We start from the raw sequence: 18,222 nt of genomic DNA on the forward strand, positions 1-18,222 counted from the left end.
TGATATAGCATGAAAATGAGCAAATTTTGTGAGTCTATCAACCACCACATACAAACAATCTTTACCTTGAACCTTTGGCAACCCAGTGATAAAATCCATTGATATGATCTCCCATTTCTGATTTGGAATGGTGATAAAATCCATTGACATGCTTTCCCATTTCTGATTAGGAATGGGCAAAGGCTGCAATAACCCCGCTGGAAAAACATGCTCTGCCTTATTTTGTTGGCACTCTTTGCATTCCCTCATATGCTTCATTATACACATGTCCTTCATAGAAAATCAACTCATTCTTCACCTCAAAACTGCCATCTTGCACCTTATCCTCCAAGATATCGTTAGCAAATGAATTTTTGACATACTCAGTTGTAAATGACCACCAATCAGCAGATATATCAGAAATAGAATGCAAATGAGGTTTTCTAGACAATGTATCAGCCACTATATTGTTATTCCCCTTAACATATTCAATGTCAAAATCATAGGCCTAAATTTTGCCTACCCATTTTTGCTGCCTATCATTCAAATCTCTTTGGTTAATGAAGTAATTCAAGCTATTATGACCAATCTTAACCAAAAACTTGTTACAAACCAAATATTGCCTAAACTTGGTCAAAGCATGCATTATGGCTAGCATCTCTTTGTCGTAAATTGATAACTTACATTCAGTCTCTTTAAGCTTCCTACTCTCATATGCTATGGGGTGTTTATTTTGCATCAGGAAAGCCCCTATTCCTTCACCGGAAGCATCACATTCTAAAACAAAAGTGAGAAATCTAGAATTGCCAAATGGGGATGAACTCATGACCCTTTGAGTTTATCGAAAGCTTATTGAGCTGTTGGAATCCATACAAATGCTCCCTTCTTTGTTAGATTTGTTAAGGGGGCACCAAGTTGTGAGAACCACCTAACAAACCTTCTATAATAGCTGCATAACACAACAAAACCTCTCAGCTGTGTTAGATTGCTTGGTCTAGGCTACTCTTGAATAGCTTTGATCTTCTCCTTCTCCACACTAACTCCTTGTGCTCCAATCTTAAATCCCAAATTCACATTTTGATGTTTTAGCATAAAAGAATGTTGTTCTAAAATGCCCAACACTTCATCCAAGTGTTTCAAATGATCCTCCCATGTTTTGCTATAAATCAAAATGTCATCAAAGAAGACAAACAAAATCTCTTGCAACCTAAATTCACATTTTGAAGCTTTAGCATAAAAACATGTTGTTCTAAAATGCCCAACACTTCATCCAAGTGTTTCAAATGATCCTCCCATGTTTTGCTATAAATCAAAATGTCATCAAAGAAGACGAACAAAATTTCTCAATTGTAAAGTGAATACATGGTTCATACATGATTGGAAAGTTATTAGTTAGACCAAATGGCATCACCAAGAATTCATAGTGTCCTTAATGACACCGAAATGCTCTCTTGTGCACTTCCGCATCCCTAAGGTTGATTTGGTAGTAACCCGAATGTAAATCAATCTTAGAGAAATAACTTGCCCCATGTAGTTCATCAATCAACTCATCAATTCATGGTATGGGATAGCCACTCTTGATAGTTCTTTTGTTGATTGCTCAGTAATCAATACACATCCTCATGGTTCCATCCTTCTTCTTGACCAACACTACAAAAGATGCAAAAGGGCTGGAGTTGGGCCTTCAACCCATTTCCAAGAGTTCTTTGATTGCTTTCTCAATTTCCTCCTTGTAAACCTTGGGAAACCTCTATTAGGGGGCAGTCCTAGAGGAATCTCCTTGAACACCTTACAATGTTTATCAAAGATGGACTGAATCTGCACATTGTTGATTCCATTCTCTTCGCTAAAATCTGCATAGGACCTTTGCTAGATAGCCCATGTAGGACTATCTTCTTTCTATTATGTTAGAAAGAAATCTCCATGGTTTGGTGGCTGGTCTCAATCAATTGCATACAGCCATTGACATCCCAACACTATGTCCATGTCCATGTTGATCACAAAAATGCCATCCTTCAATTTATATTCTCCCATTGTCAGCTCCATTTGGAGTACCTTTCTAGTGCATGAAAGGATTGTTCCACTAGCTACCTTCACGTCAAACACTTTGATTGCTTTGGTATTCAACCCAAGTCTCCTTACCACTTCTTCATCAATGTAATTATAAGTAGCTCCACTATTAATAGAATAGTTACCTTTTGTCCTTTTAAGACACCCCTTAGACGAAAAGCATTATAACGTGGTACTCCCGTGAGTGCTGCAAGAGTGCCTCCTGAAGATCCTTGTTCTTGGTATGAAGGTTCTGATTCTTTTTCAAATTCAACCTCCTCACCTTCTGTGTCTTCATTGGAGATTACCTCGATGTAATGGATATGCCCTTTTCCTAAACATCAGTGTCCTAGCTGCCAAGGCTCACGGCATTGAAAACACAACTTGTTTCTCCTAAATTCATTCCGGGTGGCATTCATTTGTTTTGTCTTTCCTGTAGGCACCTTGGGAGGTATTGCATTCCTTTGAAAAGGCCTTTTAGGCAGCATGGATGGAGCTGTCTTCCTACAGCTGAAACTTTACTTCACCACTGAATCTTCTAAGTTAAGAGTTGTTGTGATGACTTCTTGAAAAGTTGTAGGATTTAGGGCTTTGAGCAACCCTTTGAGGGGCTCAGATAATCCTTCAGCGAAAAGTACTATAAGTCTCCTATCTGTTATGTCAGGAACCATGATAGCAAGTTTTTGAAACTCTGCTACATAATCCTGTACCTTGCCCTCTTGTTTCAACTGTGCTAAATCTCTGAAATATACCTCTGGGTCTGTCCTATCAAACCACTCAATTAGCCTTTGACTGAACTCCTCTATAGTGGTGATAATGTCATGCCCTTAAGTCACCATCCTATTGTACCACCATTCATGGGCTACACCTTCCAAATGCAAGGTAGCAAATTTGATAGCCTCCTCTTCCAACATTGGGTTGAATGAAAAATAGGTATCCAATTTTTGTAACCATGACCTCACTGATACACTACTTGTCCCATCGAAATTGGGGATTGTGATCTTCCCCAACTGGTGTTGGATATCCTTTCTCTCATCATACCATGTCCTCCTATGTCTTCCCTTTGATTTCAGACCACAATACTCTGTAAAGGTCATATCATTCTATACCGCTTCACTCAGAGAATGATATTCAGCATGAAGGCGATCCATTTCACTGGTATGATCTCATTGACCTTCGTCAACTTCTTCATTGGTCAAGAATCTGGCCCTAAACGATCGGGTATTAGCTAACACTCTTGCTCCATCAACACCCGACTTTCCCTCGTTAGAATTGCTATCTTCGCCCCTTTCAATGACAAGCTTATCTCCATGCAGATGTTGCTTGAAATCTCTCAATAGTTGGGCTACTTCCTTCAATGTTTCAGACATACTGAGGTGAAGCTCTTGAAACCTCTTGAACAAGGCCTTCGCCGTCCTCACTTGTTTCCATACTGGTACTTTTCTCTTTTTCTCTTTGCTAGTATCTCTGTTCTCTGTCACTCATCAATTAATTTGCACAGGCTAGCACACTTGAAGGCTCTGATACCACTGAAAAATACAGTGACAATTAAAGTCTTCAGATAAGTGTTACAGACCTCATAGATAGCAACCTATAATCAGATCTATTCATATCTGAAATCTGTGTGAACTTTATATTACTGCACATATACAGAATATCAAGTCCTTGGCATAATTCATCTTATATACCTCCAGATGGCCAACATTATTCTTCACTATAATCTGTATCTGCCTGGCAATCATTATATTGGCTTTGTAAGTGTCGCAGACACACTGCAAAGGCACCTACAAAGCCAATGGCGTCCCTCCTACCAATCAAATCGTCCTCCTACGCTTCTCTCACACAGTCATATGCTTAAATCGCGACTCCTAAAACTCACAGACCTGGAAGCTTAATCTGGACCTCTTCTTTCCTTGGACCATGGCTCTACAATGTTGGACGGATTGTATGTTAGGGCAAAAATGGTGATTGCAATCTGCAATATCAAAAGCACTAGGCTGGGGGAGTCGTCCTACCTGGTGATGGCCCTAGAGTTTTCATTCCAATGACCAGTCATGCACAGAGGCAATTCGCTTGATCAAAACTTATATGACTAAACTAAACCAAATGCACCCCTCTATATAGGTAGCCTAAGTCGTGTTAGCCTAAACCGACTCCAGGTCGGCTCACAAAATAAGTCTAGGTTGGCTCACAAAAATAATTAAAAATAAACAATATTTATTCTAATTTACTAAACCAATGTTTAGTAAGTCAGACAAAACAGATATAGGAAATTTATAATAGTTTTACTTATAAAAATTTCCAATTTATTAGCTATAAAAGTAAACGCACAAAAAGAGGGCATCAGGAAACACTGTTTGGGGCCGACTGGCCCTTCATTCAGTTCGGGCTCATTACACCAGGGATGTCCCCTTGGTGTCCCCCTCTCCCCGGAAAATCCCAGAAATGAGGACATGCCGAAGAAGGCCGGGGACGCATCCCCAAGTTTCCTTGGTCATATGTAATGGATGCAAACACATAAGCCTATGTGATATGTCACATCCCCTCCTATATACTCTTATTTTGATACTTAGTGGTGTTGGTGCCTTAGATGGATACTGGTTACTGAAACAATGATTGTGATGCCCTAAATGGTATTGAATGCTAGAAATAGTGGTTTAGCCTATGATGCCCTAGTTGAAATTACTTGATTTCTTATTTTTGAATATTATAAATATATGAAATGTTGTGATGTTTCATTTACGTAAACTAATGTTATAACTCATCTGTTGATTTAACAAATATAAACATTAAGGTTGAATTGTCAAGATGTTGGACTAACTACTCTAGTTTGGACAAGTGGATGCAGGAATGACTTGGCCTCCAAGAAGAAGGGGAAAACGATATCACCGGGAAAGAGGGAAGCGAAATGGTTATGGTCAATGATTGTATGGAATATAAACTGGTATGTACTACCTAACGTTAGCTAGTGTGACCTTGTCAACCTAGTTTTCCTATTAGGACCATGGGAATTATGTCCGTTAGTGTCTCCGACTTGTTTGTCGAACCATTGTTCTTGAGTTGCGAAATCATTATTATGTATCTTCTTATATCGTCTTAATTAATACCTTTATTAGACATGTTTTCGACTTGAGGAAGTTGACTCCGTATATATTTACGTTAAAAAAATATATACTTTGATCAATTGTAAAATAATTCTAATAAAGGTATATTGTTATTAAATTTTAATTGTTTTAAAAAAAAGAAAAATATTTATTAACTTTATTAGTTAATTTAATGTTATTATAAAAAATATATATTCTAAAACTTAGTCTTTTTAATCTCTCTTGGACCTTATTACGTTCTTTTAAAATCCAATTTTATTAAATATTAATGCCTTCTCAATAAAATGTTTTATCTTCTTACCCTTATCGGGATATATTTATATTTTCGAATAGATTATTATAGGGTACTATGAGGCTTTTTTAAAATTTAATTTCTCATCAGACGTGATTCCGCCTCCCAAAGCCACGACGGGGGATGGCGAAATCATAGTGAACTTCCCCGTAAAGCATTAGGGTGGTGGAGCATATAGGGAGTGGAACGATTCTGGACTTGGTGATTATTCTCTTCTTCTTCGGCAGCTCTTGTTTTCATTTTCTTTGATGGACGGGAGAACCAACGGGATGGAGTGAAGGCACCGTGTTTCCTAATTCTTCTGCAGTGTAAGGAAGTGCAGCCAGCCACCGTAGTTGCCAAGACTTCTCTATTAGCCACGTTGTTCAATACTCTTGCTGTTTCAATCCTTTTCACATTCCAGGCACATGGACTCTCTGATATCTTTCTTTTTTTTTCAGTAGAGAGCATATATATTGTTGCAAATGAAGCATTAGCTTAAGACTATGAAGAGGTCTTTAGTTATAAGTGTTGTATCCTCCTGAGAAATCTAGCTAGATAATTTTCCTTAGTAACTCAACAAAAGCTTCTTCATTTGTTCTTTCCTTCCTATTTTTTGCATTGTTGTTCTTGAAGGAGTCTTTTGTAAATACAAGTACTGGCTTTCTTAATATATTCATATACTGTTCAGTAGGAACCTCTGCCTCAGCAAGAAATTAATGAGAATTTAATTAATGAATAGTAAATTTAAAATAAGGGTTTACACCCAGTCAGAAGAAGATTAACTTGTAAGTGTGAGTTAAAAGTATTAACCTCACAAGTACAATAAGAAAAATTCTGGTGAAATCCCTGTTTCTTATTTTTGCTAATAAATTAAAAGTGCAAGTTGAATAGGGTGGAACTGAGCCTCATAAAAATATGTAGACAAATCCTTGGCCAAGGTGCACTAGCTGCATATAGTGCTTGTCAATTCTAAGAATCCAGATACAATCCTAGTCAGGAAATTATACCAGTTAGCAGGCCGCTATAGGGTGTAATTGATTACGACTATAGGGTCTTACACCAGTTCCACCACAACTTGACGTAACCATTCTCCTTACCCTTGCGGAGGGTCGGGCCACTTCAGTTAGAAGTGAACAAGGGGGATCGGAAACGATCTAAGGATGGGTGGATAAACGCCCTGGTGATATCTTTTTCCCCTCCAAGATTCCGAAAGAATAAAGATGAGCAAGTCTGCCAAAAAATGATTGAAAAGTACATTCCAAACCCTTCATCTATTTCTTTATATAGAATTTAGTTGCAAACATATTTTTTGTTCATGTTTCCAAAGAACTAGTGTTTAATTTGTTCGATGAAGAACATTTTTCTTCCTGCACTGTAAATTTTTTTTGCGTTGTAAAAAAATGCATATGATAATGGCATCAGCTTTTCATGTTCATTATTTTCTGAAAAAAAAAGAAAGAGTTAACTAGCCATTTCTTTCTTTCTTGTTATTTAATGTTCATAAACTAGCCATATGTAATGGATGCAAACACATAAGCCTATGTGATATCATTCTAAGTTGTTTCATGGTTCAATCCTGGAGTATTGCAATTATAATGAGGAGCTTTATGCATAGATTCATTTTGGTTTGCATAAAAACATTGTACGGGATATAGATTCAAGATTTCTACAATAGTTTTGGTGTGCTTTGTGGGAATAGATGGATACCCGCAAGGAAAGGTCAACCAATTTCCATCCACAACTGCATGGACAAGCTGAGGTTGTTAACAGGAATTTGGCAAAGTTCCTCATAGGTTATAATCAAAAGCATCCAAGAAAATGGGTTGAGAGTCTTGCTTACATCAGCACTCTTGTAACCAGGCTATATACAGTTCTATAAATTTATTACCATTTGAACTAAGTTTTGGTTACTTACCGCCTAGTCCTTTAGATGTTGCAGCAGGTCAGTCACACAAGGATGGCATAGATGAAGACTCAGGCAAAAAAGATTGAAAATTTCATTGAATGCATCCAACAAATTCATCTACAAGTACAAGGAAAACTCTACCAAAGTCAGAACAAGTACAAGAAGAGGCATTATCAGCACTATGTTGACCACAAGTTTAAGGTAGGTAACAAGGTGTGGTTATACTTGGGCAAAGAAAGACTCCAAGAGAAAGCGAATAAATTGAAACCTTTGAATCATGGCCCATTTCTCCTTCTGGAGAACATACAGAAAAATGTCATTGATCTGGATTCGCTACCATATATGAAGATTTATTCAGTCATGAATGTTAAAAACTTGTGCTTGTTTGAGCCCTTTTCTGTTGGCTGAGAAAGATGTATTATTGCCTTCAGTTGAAGATCTTTCTCCAAGTGGCTAGAAAGAACTAGAGTAGGACACAGTTCTCAAAAGGAAGTTAAAAAAAACCTCATAGAAGGGTTGATAAGACTTGGCTGACTAGCTTAGAGAGACAACTCCCAAGTAAAAAAAAATGGTATATGAAGGAGAATGTAGGGAAGAAGTTCCCACGTCTAATGAGTCCTTGAGCTTTTGGGGACCAAAAGCCTCCCTATTAGGAAAGCATGATCCATGAAAGCAGGTCAAGATCACAATCAAGCGATCAGTTGTACATGACATCAATTGAAGTCAAGCGTTTCAGCACTTGCCTTCACATGGCAATCAGGTTAAGAAGCTTGCATATAGACAAATTGTGGACTTCGGATGATTCAAAGAACCTTCGGAAAGCAAAGGATAGGTGCGCAAACTTTCGAATAAGGTGACTTTCTAAAACTAGCATTGTTGCCACTCTTCACATGTGATGATAGCATCACCATGGCAAAAACGTCACAACCATGGTGAAAACATAAGCCTCCCACTATTGAAAGTGGTAAATTCACCATGGTTGCTTGGAATGTAAAGGATCTTTCAAATCGTTTCAGATTCCAAGCATTGGAAAACATGCTTTGGTATCGCTACAATCATAGGGGGCATATATACACAGTTGTTCATGTCATTCAAGGGCTAAGACTCTTGGTATCTTCATGTAATACTCGATTTGTAGGGCTTGTCACCAAAAAGATGAGGTTTCAAGATAGTAGACATTGTTGCAGGTTCTACAAGCATGAAGACATGTTGAAAGGTTGGTTTTGGTGTTGCCATCGCCTACTACGTACAAATGACTGATATATAGTGATTTAAGAATTGATACTCGCTCTTGTTGTATTTTTTATCATTTTAGGGTTTCCCTATGGTAATGTTTGTGTAAACTTACTAACATGGGTTTTCTTTGTGTTATCATCTTTGTTTTCATGTTTTTTTTTCATATTCACTAACTGCAATTGCTGTTTTTATGTTTGTTTTCATATTCATTTACTGTTAGTAGATCAACCAATAGTCTGACCAGATCGAGTTCTAGGTTCAGTTTGAACTAGATCTACTGTTAGTAGACCCACCAATAGTCTGACTGGATCGAGTTCTAGGTTCAGTTTGAACTAGATCTGAGATCCAATCCAATCCACCTATGGGTAGAGTCAGGATGCAAAAGAGTGGGGTCGGTTTTGTCTTGGGCAAACCCAAGAAAGATCTGAGGGAGCCCAAATAAGCCTAGGGCAAATCCATCCATTTTTAAATTCCACTTTTGACATTGCATTTTAAAAAATTATGAAAATGGTGTGCGTCGTGAAAGCCTTCATTTGGGCTTGGTGGTAGAGGCTCTACCCCTTGACCCAGCCCTCTATTGTGACATGGAACATATCAAATGCACTACCCCTAGACCTCGTAAGGGGTGCTGCCCCCAAACTCCCCACTAGGACCACTACACCCAAACCCCCATGAAGCTATGGGATATCGAGCCAAAGCAAACCGACTTGAATGCTTCAATTTTCCAATATGTTACACTTTAGTGCAAGTGGTAGTTGCACTGCTTGTGCTTCTTCAAATGTTAAAACATCATCTAATGTCAATGGTGATGTTGGTGTTGATGATTTAGAAAATCCTTATGATACTGAAAATTGATTGTTGAGCTTGACATTATTATTTTAATATTGAACTTGAACTTTGAACAATGAATTTCTTATAACATTAATCATTTATATTTTAAATGGCATTAGAGTTTATGGTGGTTCTATTGATTATATTAGGCTATGCAGTATTCTAAACATAATTCCTGTTTTTAGTCTCCAAATATATATATAGAGAACCCAAAATGAACCCAGTCCCAAACTTTTTTTGCCAAAACCACTAACTCCAACCAGGGTCCTGTTGTGACCATTTCACACATCGCCCCATTAAAATGGGGACCCCCTCTTTTTGCTCGGTTTTGCCTGTTTCTCTCTCTGCTTTTAGGGTTTTGGGTTAGTGAGTCAGTCGTTTGGACTGGGGTTAAGCCTTAGGGTTTCCGTTTTGATGTTTTCAAGCCGGTGTCTAGTCCAAGTTTTGAGGATTGTTGAGCTTCCTCTCGTAGGATGCAATTTTGAGGTAAGGTGAGTCTGTCAAGAGGTCAAGTAAGTCTGTCTAGGTTCAGTCAGATTTTTGAATGCAAGTCCATTTTTTTGCCTAAGTGTTAATGATGGAATTTTGAACTTTTGTTTGAGTGATTTTGGTCAAATTTTGGAAATTTTGATAATTGATCCCAGGCATTGGAAATAACCTAATTTTAGCTTGTGAAGTAACTGAGGTCCTAAAAACCTGATATTTTGGCCTGTGGGAGCAAAATCGCTCTTGTCCCTCAGTCAGGGACCAGGGCGAAAATGATATTCTATGCATCCTGGTTATTAATTTATTTCATTTGTCTTGTGCAGGGTCGCCAGGAGATGCAGTTGAACGCGAATTGGAGGTTTTGAAGATTTTTAATCTCAAAATTGGCAAGTTTTTTAAAGTTTAAGGTCAAATCGCTCCTGTCCTTCAGTCAAGGACCAAGGCGAAATGACTCACTTAGACCATTTTGACCTCATTTGGATCAAATTGAAGCGTCAAGGGCGTAATGGAAGGTGAAATCAACATGATAGAGCGCCAGGATTGAGTCGTTTGCAATAAAAAGTTGAACTTTTGCCCTCAAGGACAAAAATCGCTCCTGTCCCTCACTGAAGGACCGGAGCTTGAAATCCAAAATTGCCTTGTCCTTGAAAGATTTGAATGATTTCACGATTTGAGAAGAACAAGAGAGGTACATTTTATTCATTGAATATAACTTGAAAGTACCATAATGAGGAAAATTGGCCCTAGAAGCAAAATCGCTCCTGTTCCTCTGCCAGGGACCAGGGCGAAGTTTAGTGATAGCTCCCGTCCCTCTCCCAGGGACTAGAGCGATTTTCCTTATAAAACAAGTTTTTGGCGAAAGTGAAATGAGTTTTTAAGTTTGAGGCAAGTGAAAGGAGGCATAACGAATCTATTGAAGATCATTTAGAGTTTGCAGGACACCAAATGAAGCCCATATTTGCCAAGTTCACTCCTATCCCTCTCCAAGGGACCAGAGCGATTTCTTCTCAAAACAAATTTCCCACCAAGCTGGAGCAAGGCCCACGTTAAAGATAAGTGAAGGGGAGCGTAATGAGCCCGTTGAAGACAAATTTGAAAGTTGGCAAAGCACGAATGAGCCTATAAATGAAAGTTCGCTCCTATCCCTCAGTCAGGGACCAGGGCGAAATCAAGGTTATCTAATATTCCCCTCCAAGTTTAAGTCGCTCCAGGCCAAGACATAAGGTGGCGATGATGTTTGGAACGCCTCGAAGAGAAACCAAGTTGCAAGGACCGCGAAAAGTGATGGAAATGGTCAAGTTCGCTCCTGTCCCTCACCAAAGGACCAGAGCGAAATGTCTAAGTATGCCTAATTTTGAGATGCCACTTCCATTTCAAACGTTCAAAAGGGAGTAAGGAACACCATTTTATACTTCGAAGGCAATTGCAAGTCGATATGATCAAGGATTAGCACAATGAACAAAAAATCGCTCCTGTCCTTCAGTCAAGGACCAGGGCGAAAATGGTTTGAGAGACATTCATTCAAAAGATTGAATCGATCAAGCTCAAGGTTCCCAATTAAGATGCCAATTTGGACGTAAGGGAAGTGACTTTGAACGTAAAAGGAGTGAAAATCAAGATCAAAATGCTAAAGCGCTCCTGTCCCTCTCCCAGGGACCAGAGCGATAAGGTTAATATCCATTATTCTCCCATGTTTTGGCACCAACATCATTTTCAAATCGCATTAAATGCTAAATTTCGATAAACCTTGATATTTTTTAATTAAAATTTGCATTTAATGGGTGCGCACAAGGCATTTAATTAATTAATTTTGCCTTTTAAAAATCGAAATAATTAATTACAAGGCATTTAATTAATTAATTAATTATTAATAAATAAAATTGGAGCGCTTGGGTTTTATTTTCTATATTTTGTAAAAGTCGGCCTCCTCTTTTTATTTAAAATTTATTTATTTGCAAAAGTCGGCCTATGGGGATTGAAGAGGTAAGCGCCTATAAAAGGAGGTGTGATATCTCATTTTAAATCATCATTTTATCATCCTTTCATATGCGATTTGGAAGACAAGGAGAAGTGCGAAATTCCATCCAAGGAGGAGTGCGAATTTTATTGCAAGTGAAGCGAATTTGTCCTCAAGGTGGTGAAATTAACTAAGGAGGCGCCTTTGCTAGAGGAGGATCACGTTGAAAACTTCAAACTTCGATTTTGCCTAGGCGAATTTCCTAATTTTGCATCTTTTTAGAGTTAGCTCTCAAGTGAGGTATGGCGAAGTCTTCCCTTGTCTTGAATTTTGAATCTTGATCGTCATATCTTAAATTTGAATTTTGAAATTTTGAATTTCCTGTAGCTCAATCGAATTTAAGAAATGATAACTCAAAGACTTATCATGAAGTTTCCTAAATTCAATCTCTAATCTAATCTATGTTTATACATTGCAAAATCTATTACTTATTATGAAAAGTTGTGTAGGTGTTACGATGGCAACCCCGAAGGCGGGGGCATCCACCAGTCGTCCAGCTCTCATGAAGGAAGATCAGAAGAACGAAGAATTGGAGACCAAGATCATGTCGAAGTGGAGCAACATTGGAGATACCAACTTGGGCAACTTCAGTGTGAAGAAGTTTCGAGAGGTCCCCTACATTGGCAAGCCATCACCTGTCGCAAGAAGAATAATTGAAAGTGGCATTATCAAGGCGGCCGGCTTCCCTCCAGCAATCCAGTGCCATGAGTTGATGATCGAGTGTGCTCGCCATTATGATCCACAGTCCAGATCGATGGTGTCTAAGGAAGGTGACACTTTTGCTTATCTTTCAGAAGAAGCTATCAGTGAAGCTCTCCACTTGCCAGAACATAAAGATATGATTTATAAAAGCTTAGAAGGAGCCAGGTCCATGTACGAAGATGATCCAGACACTTGCCTAAGCATCATCAACAAGAATTGGTTACTCAAGAGGCGTCCCTGCCTGAGCAAGATTCCGAACACACCACATAGGATCGACTTCCAGGAGGAGTACAGAGATTTGATAACACTACTCAACCGAGTCACAGGAGCCCCTCAAGCCTTCTATTTTGAGAAGTGGATGTTCTACTTCATCCAAGTGATAGTTCAGGGAAAAGGAACAATCCATTGGGCTAGAATGATTAGCCATTGCTTGGACGTACAGTTAAGGAGATTGAAGGCTACTAAGTCTTTCCACATGAGTTCATACATCATATATGCCTTGATCAGGAGCTTTGAATATGCAGGACTACCTCACAGAGGAGTGATTGGAAGAGGACCCGGCGAGGTCAGAGTTTGTGATTCTTATGTTCACTTGCATCATCCGCCAGGTAGTAACTACAAGTTAGTCAATGATACATTCACGATGAACATCACCAGGATATTGCAAGGCAGGATTCACAACCGGTTATCTCAGGACGCACAAGAGCTTGTGAAGAGGTACGGTGCATGGTTTATCCAATTCCAGAAATTTACATATATTAGAGTTCATGGATGTCCTTCACCCCCCTATATGTTGCCGAGATATCCGACAGACAGAATAGTGTTACTTGAGGTGACAAGACAATTGGCAACTTATGTGAAAGCATTCAGACACAGACATGGAAATGGAGTTCCTGTGCCTATCATATTGGGCAATTCAGTTGAGGTATGTCCTAATGCTCTAGCCATGGATGATGCAGAGAAGGAGTTAGCTTTATATTCATTTTCATTCTTTGCCTTGAGAGGGAGCTTTGATCCATATGGGTATATAGAGGAGACGGTCGGAAGAAAATATAAGCATGAGTTTCAGATAGAAGACTTTGTGATGAATCTCTTGGATGAACTTGAAGTGAAAAGAAAGATGCATTCTAGATTGCCTTTAGACTTTATCAGAAAATGCAAAATTTACAGAGTGGCCGACCAAGCTCAGGACAGTGGTAGACACCTCCAATCATCTTATGATCGAGAAAGCAAATCAGTGAGGCTAGATTGCAATGAACCCGAGGTTGTGGATCTAGATGCCTTGATGGCTCCAGTCTTGTCTTGTACTCGCAGATGGGTTGATGTGCAGCATCAGAAGTTGAGAGAGCAAGGTATATCTATGACTTTCACTTTGGAAGAGAAACCAGTTGAAGGAGGAGCAAGTGTAAGTGAGGGTAATCCTAATCCCAGAAATACAAGCGAAGGTAACCTTCGAAGTGTAAGTGAGGGCAATCCCCATCCAAGAGACTCGAAAAGGAAAGAGAGACTTGAGAAAAGAGAATCTTCCAAGGAGAAGCAAGAGGCCAACCGAGATCGTTCATCCGGCACATCTTCTCGACCTGAGAAGAGGACACTTGAGATAGAGGAGTCTATGGAATCAATGGTACAGAACGATAAAGAAGGACAGGCACCTCGAAGGTCACCAAGTGGGTCTCTCCAAGCTAATGAGCTACATGAAGATAAGGAAGATAATGAAGTAACGTCTCCTCTCAGAGAAGAAGAAACATTGCCCAATGAGATGCAGGTTAGAGAAACAAGATCGGCCATCCTAGATTGGTTAAAGGAAAGACTTACGAGGGTGATTGTGATCGAAGACGAGGACAGTGTGATTGATTTAGAGAGCCTTGTTGGAGATTCTCAAAAGATGACAGAGAAGAGGAAAGCTACTAAGATGTCCAAGATGATCAAAGATGAGACAGGATCCAGGAAATTGCAGATAGCTACACCGGCAGTGGACAAGTATGAAGGTGAGATACTCCCAGAGGAATATGATGTAGAGACATTTGAGCTTGGTCCACCCACAGCCGAACAGACGTTGGATGATGCCACTGATTCATTTGAGGCACTTAAGGACAAGCTTAGGGAAGAAATGGAAAAGAATAGGAAGCTTGAGCGAGAGGTCAGTGCTTGGAGAGGCTACTTTAGCCATCTCAATCAGCCTTTGAGACGTCAGGATCCAGCAGTATCTCCTACACAGGCACTTCCCCTTGAATCAGTTGGCGAGGCAGAGAGAGTCAGGAGTTTGGTTCAGCTTATGAGCTCATGGATTGACAAATCCCATACAGTTGCTATTGAATTTGCAACAAGGATGATGCAGACCATTCACCAAGCTATTCAAGTTCTTGAGGTCATCCACAACTTGATGATAACTGTAGCTGCTTTTGCTCATACTAAGGATGTTATCATTCCTGTCCTGCAAGTAATCAGACAAACATCAAGGAAGGTTCTAGTGCAAGAAAAGATAATGGATGGAGGGCCTCATAGTTTACTTCAGTGGTCGACTTTACTCCAGATGAAGGAAGTTCTCTTCGAGGACATCAGTACTAGATGCAATCATGTTGAGGAGGTTATCCACCCGATCCAAGACAGAGTGTTTGAGGTACTACGTACTATTCTTGGCAGTAGGATCGAAGTTGAGACAGATGTGGATTTGCAAGAATTGGAAGATAGAGTCAAGGTCATCTTTTGCAAAAATGAGAATGTTATTACAAATGAGCAACGAGATCAGATGTTTGCCACCATGCTCCTGATTGAGAAGACCAAGGAACTTGAACCTGAATGGGACGCTGCTCTTCTCAAGGCATTTGATCAGGTCATCCACTTAGAAGAACGAATGAAGAATCTTCCCGAGATTCCAATTGCTGAGATCAAAGGAATCGTGTCTAGATTCATTGCATATGCTAAAAAGGAGCATTGGAAAGGGAACAAGATTCTAGATGAGAGGTTGTTATAGATGATGTGGCACCTTAATTGTCATTGGTCTATGTCTCCTAGATTTTCGTGCCAAATTTAATATTTGGCTATGCATTTAATGTTGTGCAATAAAAGGGGAACTTTTGTAATAAAACCCTAATTAGGGTTTAGGTGTCATAATCTTGGCCATTGATCTTCTTTTTGATCTGGACCGTTCATTGTAATTGAGGATGCTATATATACCCTCATTTCTTTTCATTTTGTAACTAGAACTAGAAACTAGAGATTAGATATCAGCATTAGTGATTAGAGATTAGTGATTTGATAGAAGCAAGTATTTTGTAGCAAGATTGAGCTTTGAAGAAGGAATTTCAAACAATTGTTGTTCATGATGGCTTTGAGATCAATAAAATATTGAAGTTATGGTGTTTTATTGCAATTCTTGTGGTTATCTTCATGGTTGTTCGTTTTCTTGAATCATTCTCAATCAAAGTAGTGTTTTAATTTGAAGGACAAAGTGTTGGACTTGATCGTCGGTGAGATTCACTTTCCAAACCACTAGCTTCTTGCTGATTGTAGGAACGCCTTGCGTGGTCAACTGGATCAACTTGAATCACTTAAACTTTCAATCATCGTTGTATCTTGGATATGTGCCTTCATGGTAGTGTCTATGATCCTTGATGAATTGAAAAATCATTTGTTACCTTAGAAGATCACATCAATTTCAATTAAGTTGTTATTTTATGGCAATATTGAAGTCGGTAGAATCTCGCCAAGTCTCATCCACATTGAGTCATTCTTAGGATTAGATTAGACTAGATCCCTTGCAAGCCCTACTCTTTTGATCTTTTTTTTGAGAGCTTGTTAGTATTAGGAAACCCTGTTCCTGCAGTTCGGATTTGGCGTAAGACCCCTTGATGAAACAGCAATCACAACGTCCACTGGTGCTTATCCACACGTAGAGACCCTACTTAAAAGAACATTGAAGTCACCCTAACTGATCCTTCTTGCGATATCTTCAGCAGTTAGAGATTTTATTCAAGAGAGGATAAGGTACCCTTGGGTATTTTATTCTGTGTATGATTGTGTACAAAATACACGTCAACAGGTCCTTACCAGAACCGGTAACATAGTTAAAATTAGCACTCAACAGTGTTCTTGAAGGTGTGTTAAGAGGAGCTAAAATCTAGAAATTTGGTGTTGATGAACTTGGAGTAGAATATCCATGCAGTTTGCAGATCAAAAAGGAACATCACAAATCTTACTATGGATTCTTGGCTCTCCATAACAAAAGCTCCATCTTAACAATATTATATTACATTGATTTCCCTAAAATACAAAATAAAAAAGGTTTGACATCTAAATAATCATACTTAATGACATTGGTATTAGTCTAAAAAACAAAAGCAGCGATTCTTTCTAAAGGGTGCAACTTTAATAAGTATTCAAGAAAAGGTACGATTCATGAGAGGATTAATATGAAGAAGTGTGACTAGTCTTAAGGGTGGTGACTATTTGAAGGGAAATGAGAAGATATATATATAGAAATGGAAAAATTGAAAGAGGAGGAAGAATACATAATCTAATTATATAAGGAATCAGAAATGAATATATAATCTGCAACCATCGATCAGATCAGATCAGAACCGTTATTAAGTTACAGGCAGTAACATCCTTGTTCTTGGTAGTATGCATGTGAATGTGCTTAATATAAGAAGCCTGATAATGTTCTTATGCAGAATTTAATAGTTAAATTAATATAGACTGCAATATGTATGACAGTCATACTTTATATTTATATATATAGATAGATATAATGCTTGATCAGATAATTAACAATATTAGAATATAAATCAGAAAGACCCCTTAAGTTAATAACAGTAGGAAGAATATGTTTATATAGAGGATAGAGATAATAGTAGAGCATAAAGAAAGAACAAAAGGCAAAAACGAATCCGAGGAGGGAATTGGAAACTTATTTAATCTTATCCATATATTTGGATCTGCTCTTTGAGCATCTGCCTATTTGTCTCTTACTGTTTGCAAGCACATAAGTCTACATTAGATACAACACCACTGATTGTAAGTAATTGATCACTATAGAAGTTACTGTTTTACGGATCATTGCATATTTCAGACTGTCAAATCAGATAAAGCAATTTGTATACAGTCAGTCACATAACCATATTGCTATATCGAACTTAGCAAGGACGATTGCATATCATACAACTTCACCTTTAGCATATAGATTATTGTACATAACAGAAATAGCAAGTGATATTGTCCAAACCATAATTCAATTGAAAAGATTAGATAGTGCAAGTGTGAAGAATCGAAGTGATTGTCCCTATTTCCGGACCTAAACTGATAGGGGACATTACACAACCATCACTGCAGTTTCCAACCACAAAGTTGCCAGTTGTTAAAAGAGATGCATTTTTTATTGCAAGCCCCTTGCCTTGAAACCTTACATAAATCAACAGGCTAAATATTTCTGTCTAAATTTCTAAAATTGAAACAGCAGCGTTATAGCAAAATACAATCTGAGGTACTCGCATATGCTTTAAAACTTCCTTAGTATAGAATGTTTCAGAATCTCGAGCATCTTTTCTACATCGTATTTTTTATTGTTCTCTACATCTTCTAAAATAATAGACTTCTGTGCTTCCTCTACAAATAACGATCATTTTTTCATCTGATTAGA

General features: G+C 38.5%; 1 protein-coding gene across 2 annotated transcripts in view; it reads right to left on the reverse strand.

The window, feature by feature from the left end:
• Positions 1–18,222, reverse strand: part of LOC131048621 (uncharacterized) — a 41,638-nt gene that overhangs the window by 13,214 nt on the left and 10,202 nt on the right. The gene's annotated exons all lie outside the window — the stretch shown is intronic.

Source organism: Cryptomeria japonica, chromosome 6 (assembly GCF_030272615.1).
Source record: "Cryptomeria japonica chromosome 6, Sugi_1.0, whole genome shotgun sequence".
NCBI classification, from domain to species: domain Eukaryota; kingdom Viridiplantae; phylum Streptophyta; class Pinopsida; order Cupressales; family Cupressaceae; genus Cryptomeria; species Cryptomeria japonica.